Below are 8129 nucleotides of genomic sequence, written 5' to 3' on the forward strand. Positions count from 1 at the left end.
TGGCCAGCAGTGAGGCCACCAACTCCATTTCTAGCACAGCTTGTTAAGATGTTGGGACCACATGTTCTCCTCTAAGATCTCTTGTGGTTCTGAGGATTCCCGGTTAAGAGAGAAGTGAAGTTTCACCTGAGAATATAGAGAAGAGACATGAAGGGGGACCTGAATGTAATGTCAACAAACTATAAACAATGTCTTAAAACTGTTATTTAAAAAAAATTTTAGAAGGCCAGGTGTGGTGGCTCACACCTGTAAATTCCTGCACTTTGGGAGGCCGAGGCAGGAGGATCACTTGAGCTCAGGGGTTCAAGACCAGCCTGGGCAACATAACGAGACTTCGTCTTTACCAAAAAAAAAAAAAAAAAAAAAAAAATATATATATATATATATATACACATATTTAGAGACAGTGATCTCACTATGTTGCCCAGGCTGGATATGAACTCCTGGGCTCAAAGGAATCTCCTGCCTCAGCCTCCCCAGTAGCTGGGACTATATTCACAAATGAAAATATATATTTTTAAATAGATCTGGTGTCACTCTAGAACTACATACAAGAAAAATGACATAGCACACAAGTGCCCAGAAAGGTTCAATTATGTCCTACCATATCATTACCCCAGGGTCACTGTGCTGTTTTTGAAATCATATAGATCAGGAGTTGATCTGTATCATCTCTGTAACAAGACTTGAGTGATGAAATGAAAAACGCACATGTAAGAAATCTTTAACTCTGCAGAGTTCGAAAGCCGCACAACATCAATGACTAAATAAGAAGATTTTTGCTCCTTTTCCCAATTATGGAGGCATTACATCCAGATTCTGCCACTTCCCATGAACCGAAGAGCCAGGACAGGAAACACCAACTTGTGATTTCACTCTTTCCTTTCTTACTTGCATTCTCTCCTCACTTGACTCCCCTCCCACAAAGTTCAGCTTCTGACAGTATTACAATGCTTAAACAGAATAAGAAAACTGCAATTTGGACTCAAGATGTCTTTATCTACAAAGACAATTAACATTTTTAAAAATAGGTCACGGAAGCCGAAACAACTTGCTATTTTACCTTTAAATGGTACATTTTAAAGCACTGTATAACCAGCTGAGGTTTTCTGACCAGAGATAATTCCATCTTTCTCTGATCTATCTATCCCACCTCAAGGCAAGACCTATATTTTGCTTCAGAAACAAACAGCTGCATTCAGAGACAGAAAACAAAATAATCCTTAGACATTCCTGATAAAGGACTTCACAGACAGAAAATACCATTATCTTACTGTTTGAAACCAGAAGACTTTGATTCAAATAACAATACACATCACATCATAGCTACCTATTCAAAGATCTTCCACCTTGAAAAGAATAATTCTGGGATATGAATGAGCATCTTTAAGTCCACTGTTGAGACCCCAATACAGGAAATATAAATTTTAGACCTAAGATTTGAATAATCGTCTAGCTTTGTATCAGAAATGTTAGCAGCAATACAAAAACAAACTAAGTATGGTCTCCAGGTAATTATAAATGTTGGGTGTGACTGAGCTACTGGGATAGGAGAGCATCAGATCAGACTACCAATAACTTTTTTTTTTTTTTTTTGAGACAGGGTCTCCCTCTGTCGCCCAGGCTGAAGTGCAGTGGAACGATCTCAGCTCACTGCAACCTCTGCCCACCTCATTCAAGCAGTTCTCTCACCTTAGCCTCCCTGAGTAGCTAAGACTACATGCACACACCACCACACCCAACTAATTTCTGTATTGTTTGGTAGAGATGGTGTTTCACCATGTTGGCCAAGCTAGTCTCAAACTCCTGATCTCAAGTGATCCAACCACCTCGATCTCCCAAGGTTCTGGGATTACAGGTATGAGCCACCACACCCGGCCACCAATAACTATTTTTAAGGAGAACTTACTTGTATCACTTTTAGATTTCTAGTTTTTCTCCAGTGGCAAATTTAATAACCATACTCAGTCTTCAAATTTTCCAAATAAAAAGGGTCATTTTATTATACCCATCAGGATTGTTGATATCTAAAATGGTATCTTTGACTTCTCCAACCCCACATTTACTGCGGATAAAATTTTAACATTGCTTACTTGGTTTCACATAATAGACACATTAGTCTTAGCAAATATATTTTTGCATATGTACATAAAATAATTTTCCTATTGACAACTTCAAATTATGCCTTATTTTCATCTCCTAAAGCTGCCACAACAAATTACCACAAACTTGGTGGTTTAAAACAACAATAATTTATTCTCTCATAGCTCTGGAGGCCAAAAGAGCAACACCAAGGTGCAGGCAGGGCTGTGTGGCCTGTAAAGGCTCTAAGGGAGCATCCTGCCTGGCCCCTTCCAGCCCCTAGTGGCTGCTGGGAATCCTGGGCATTCTTGGCCCTGTCACTCCAACCTTGGCCCCTGTTTTCACATAGCCTTTCTCCCGTTTCTGTATCTTAAAACTCTCTCTCCGTCGTCTTATAAGAACATCAGGCCAGGCGCAGTGGCTCAGGCCTATAATCCCAGCACTTTGGGAGGCCGAAGTAGGCAGATCATCTAAGATCAGGAGTTACAGACCAGCCTGGTCAACATGGAGAAACCCTGTCTCTACTAAAAATACAAAAATTAGCCTGGCCTGGTGGTGGGTGCCTGTAATCCCAGCTACTGGGAAGACTGCGGGAGGAGAATCATTTGAACCTGGGAGGCAGAGGTTGCAGTGAGCTGAGATCGCAAAACTGCACTCCAGCCTGGGCGACAGAGACACTGTCTCAAAACAACAACAACAACAACAAAAATCAGTCATTAGATTTCAGGTCTATCCTCAAGATGATCTCATCTTCAAAGACTCTCGATCCAACTAAGGTCACCTTCCTAAGTACCAGGGGTTAGGGCTGGAACATAACTTTTTGAGGGTCAATATTCAACCCATGACACCAATTAATATCCATCAGGCTGGGCTTCTAAAATAATGCGTGCTTGCCTCTCATAGTAATCATCACATTCCTCTTGGAATCCAACCTGACTGTGGAAAAGCTTTTATTTATAGGAAGTCAATAGTGAATCTCTCGAGGCTTAGAATGCTCACTCTCTAATTTATCTGTTTTGCAAATCAGAGTAAGGGTTTTTCCGTAGGAAAAAAAAAAGTAGCCAATTGAATTTCTACTTACTTTTCTGGCTGAGATTTCAAGTGGGAATTTATTCATTGTCCCAATGAAATTAGAGTAATAGGATCATTTTTTTTTTTTTTTTTTTTTTTGAGACGGAGTCTCGCTCTGTCGCCCAGGCTGGAGTGCAGTGGCCGGATCTCAGCTCACTGCAAGCTCCACCTCCCGAGTTTATGCCATTCTCCTGCCTCAGCCTCCCGAGTAGCTGGGACTACAGGCGCCCACCACCACACCCGGCTAGTTTTTTTGTATTATTTTAGTAGAGACGGGGTTTCACCGTGTTAGCCAGGATGATCTCGATCTCCTGACCTCGTGATCCACCCGTCTCGGCCTCCCAAAGTGCAGGGATTACAGGCTTGAGCCACCACGCCCGGCCAGGATCATTTTTTATTACCAACAATATAGACATTCTTATCTTTTACTTGAGTTTTAAACCACAAATTTGTTCACTTTTTTCCCCAATTGCCCAGGAAGAAATTATTTTCCAGTTAGCTAGGGGGAACTGATTCCCCCTGCTCAAGTTACAATCTCCTGTGGGCAAGTTATAACTAGCTCTACTTCAGTTTCCTTTCTCCACTCTAGTGCCTTCTTTATTTTTATTTGGTGTTTTTATTTTTGTTTTAGAGATAGATTCTTGCTCTGTCCCTCGGGCTGTAGTACAGTAGTGTGATCTCGGCTCACTGCAGCTTTGAACTCCTGGGCTCTGACAATCCTAACCCCCTTAGCCTCCTGAGTAGCTGAAATGACAGGTGCATGCCACCACGCCGGCTAATTTTTTTCTAGTGCCTTTAAGACATCTGCCAGGTCATGCAAATTACGTATTTGTGTATGTTTGTTTATCCCCTGTAGCACTTCTTGCCTGCCGGCACCACTCATTAGTGCTATATATATATATATATATATATATATATATATATATATTCTCTATTTCAGAGGTAAATGAAATTTCTTTAAACCTTGGCCATACACACAGAGAGAATAACAGCAACAACACATACACTTACCTCTGACTTGCCTATTCTAGATGCTCTACATATATTAGCATCCTTTATCCTCACTAAGTGAGGGGTACTATTAGCCACATCTTACAGATGAGCAAACTGAGAGAGATGAACAGAGATTAAAAAACAGTGCGACCCGAATATGAACCCAGGTAGGTGGCTTCAGAGTCCATGTTCTTAACCACAATGCAAGCAAGACCGTCTCTGAGGGATGTGCCCAGATGCTAACACTGCTCTATTAGTGGTGAAGTGACAGATGAGTTTTTTAAAAATGCTTTTTGGTCAGGTGCAGTGGCTCACACCTATAATCCCAGCACTTTGGGAGGCCGAGGCAGGAGGATCGCTTGAGGCTAGGAGTTCAAGATCAGCCTGGGCAACATAATGAGATGTCATCCCCACCCTCACTCCCCTGCCAAAAAAAAAAAAAAAATCAGCCAGGCATGGTGGCACATGCCTGTAGTCCTAGCTAATTGGGAGGCTGAGGTGGGAGAATCATTCAAGCCCAGGAGATTGAGGATGCAGTGAGTCATGCTGGGGCTACCATACTCCATCCTGGCCGAGGGACCTCATCTCAAAAAAAAAAAAAAAAAAAAAAACAGCTTTTCTATATATCCCACATTTCCTATAAAGATCATGTATTAAATTTTTTTAATCAGGAAAACATTTTTTAAACAAAACTTTCACAATTTGTGGGGGTATAACATCATAATGGCAAACATATAACACTGTAAGTCAGATACTGCTATGTGCAATGTATATAATTTAATACTAAAACAATTATAATCTTTATTTTATATTTGAGAAAACTGAGGTGCAGAACAGTTCAGTAGCTTACCTGAGGTCATGTAGGTAGTAGGTGTCAGCCAGGATCTAGCACCAATCTGTGTTAACTAGGTTAGGCTGCCTAAATTAGATATAAAACCTCGGTGCCAAACTCCAATTTGAATTATAGTCACACTGCACAAATGTGCTGAAGGACAGAGAACACGTCCAATCTTACTCGAATCCAACTCCTAGCACAGTGGTTTAAAAGAAAACAGGAAATGTGTAGCTTATTTAATTAAACTATAACCTTTACCAATCAATATAAATATACTAAGGGGAGAAAATAAATCTGCTTCACCACACTAAGTATTAAAAAACCCAAGTGTTTTCATTCTAACAGACTTCTTAATTGGACAGTACTAGCCCAGATTAAAGGGCATTTAAATTACCCCTTTCTAAACAGTTTCACAAATGCAGAATATTTTTTCCCTCTGCCACTGGATGAGCTGGGCATGTTGCCAGATCTTTTTCTAATTAGGTCCTGTGGTTAATTTCTTAATCTGTTAGCGTTTCCTTACAGTTTGTTAAATGTGAAGATAGTTGGACTTTTCCCACTGTTTCTGTGAAAGCGGAGTAATCTTCCATATCAGTCTCATCAGGGTGGATTGATAAACATTAAACAGCTGCCATCCAGATGAAGGTTTCTTTGCAGTTCTTTTGTTCTTAGAATATACCTCATTTGGAATAAGACTACCATGTTCAGTTTGGACCAACCAGAATCAGCCCCTGAGCTAGGGAGAGGCTCCACTTGTGACATGACTATACATTTGTTTTCACCTTTTTCATTGTTTGTTAAAAGATCAATTGACTTTCTGATAGGAAAGATGGCAATTTACTGTACAGGCCTTTATTTTTGTTCCTTCCCCCCCATATATGAAAATTATGTTTTTGTTTTCAGTGTTTTAACTCGTAACTTTTGTAACTTTAAATGTTTTAAGTATATTTTTCTTTCTGGTTCCTCTAATGCCACTACCTTTAGTTTTTCTCCTCCTGGCTAAAAGTTGAAAAATAATGAATAGCATTTATTTATCATTATATAAATACTGTGATTGTAACCCTACAAATCTAAGTACAGTTGTTCCTCGGTGCCAACTGGGGATTGGATCCAGGAACCCCAGGGTTACTAAAATCTGAGATGCTCAAGTCCTGTATGTAAAATGGCATAGTATTTGCATACAACCTATCATAGTTAGTAATAATAGTGGTATTATTTGAAAATATTATATACAGTATAGGATAAAGCAAATAAGTAGTTACGTTAAATATAAGTTCACAACATACGTCAGTTTTAAAGGTAGCTGTGGAACTAGCGCATCATTCTAAAAACAGGTGCATAAAGGGAAAGGGCCAAGCCCTTCATCATGTTTGGCTTGCTGACTCACTCTACTCATGGCTATACAACAGCTGCTGCAACTCCTGTCATCACATCCTCAACCACACACCAACATCCAGAGGCAGAAAATAAGGACTTTCTTTTCTTTTTTAAAATATAATTTGTATTTGTATCAACGTATCAGGTGGGTAGACATTTTTAAAAAACCAAACAGTTGTACTAAAAGGCTTGATCAACAAAGAAAAGTCTCCTCTTTCATCCTGAAGCCATCCTCACAGGGTTAACAAGAATTCTGGAGAGAAATATAGTCATAAATAAGCACTAATTAGGCTGCACTTTGGCCCATTTCCTGGTAACTGGAAGTCACACCACACTAGATACCATCTGCATCCCCATTGTTCCTCCTGATAGAATTTCTCCTGTTAGAATCATAAGGCTTTTAAAAATTAAGATATTTTTCAGATTCTGAATTTCAGTGGAACAACTGACACAACCAGTTTGAAGACCCTCCACAAAGAACAAATCAGGATGAGAACACAATTTCTTCATCTCCCTGTCCCACGACTTCACCCTGCACTCGTTAGCCAATCACCAATCTCCACACTTCGGCTCACTCCAAAACCCTTAAAATCCCTAGCCCTGAACTCCTGGGGAGATGGATTTTAGGCTTCCTTCCATCTTGTTTCCTTGTTCGGCAGCACTATGATAAAACGCCATGTCTCAGGATATTGATGCCGCGTACTGGGCAACAAATCTATTACGATTACAATCCCTCCCCACTTCCCAGTGGCAACTAATCCCTTTCAACTCTTTCGGTATTCACCTTTGTATTTCTTTTTTTTTTTTTTTTTGAGACGGAGTCTCGCTCTGTTGCCCAGGCTGGAGTGCTGTGGCCGACTCTCAGCTCACTGCAAGCTCCACCTCCCGGGTTCCCGCCATTCTCCTGCCTCAGCCTCCCAAGTACCTGGGACTACAGGCGCCCGCCACCTCGCCCGGCTAGTTTTTTGTATTTTTTAGTAGAGACGGGGTTTCACCGTGTTAGCCAGGATGGTCTCGATCTCCTGACCTCGTGATCCGCCCGTCTCGGCCTCCCAAAGTGCTGGGATTACAGGCTTGAGCCACCGCGTCCGGCCTCACCTTTGTATTTCTAAATAACGTAAATAATGAATAATCTAAAGACAGATTTAAGCATTCAAATAAAGCTTTTATCTAAGTTTTTCAATTTTAGACATTATCTACTGCATTCCTCCTACATAAAATTAAGATCTAGCTCTCTGACACCATGCAAAGACACACATGCTACCATTCCTTCATCTTCCCAAGAGTTGTGTGGTAATATTTTATTGAACCAATATTCAGTATTTATATGACTATGACTATGACTATGTAAATACTATCCGGTTTAGTTATATGGCATGCTATATTTCTTTCCTTATATTGCTTTAAAAATATTTTGGAGATGCCTTTTTCTTTTGGACTTTTTAATTTTTAAATTTTCCAAGAGAACTAAAAAATTCTTCCCCATACAATTACATTATATAGTCTCTGAGTCTCATTTCTCATAGGAGACATCTCTCCTAGGACGCATCTCTCTCCTAGGACTGGGCCAAGTAAATACTTGTCATCCTGGGACTTTTCCTCGCCAATACCTTGAGTTTTCCCTGTGAAAAGGGGGTCCTGGGTTGAATCCCTTTTCCTGGATTCCACATCGTCCTTCCTTAGTTTACTCTCTAGTCTTGGAAGATCACATCCTCTAGATATTGTGAGGAAAAGCAGACAGCAGGAAAATATTTTGAGACCCTGAATTTCA

The 8129-nt window shown here is 40.3% G+C and overlaps 1 protein-coding gene across 7 annotated transcripts in view; it reads right to left on the reverse strand.

Annotated features, from left to right (window-relative positions):
* Window positions 1-8129, reverse strand: part of PACS1 (phosphofurin acidic cluster sorting protein 1) — a 172156-nt gene that overhangs the window by 78490 nt on the left and 85537 nt on the right. The window lies entirely within an intron of this gene.

The sequence above is a fragment of the Macaca mulatta genome, chromosome 14 (genome assembly GCF_049350105.2).
Source record: "Macaca mulatta isolate MMU2019108-1 chromosome 14, T2T-MMU8v2.0, whole genome shotgun sequence".
NCBI lineage: Eukaryota > Metazoa > Chordata > Mammalia > Primates > Cercopithecidae > Macaca > Macaca mulatta.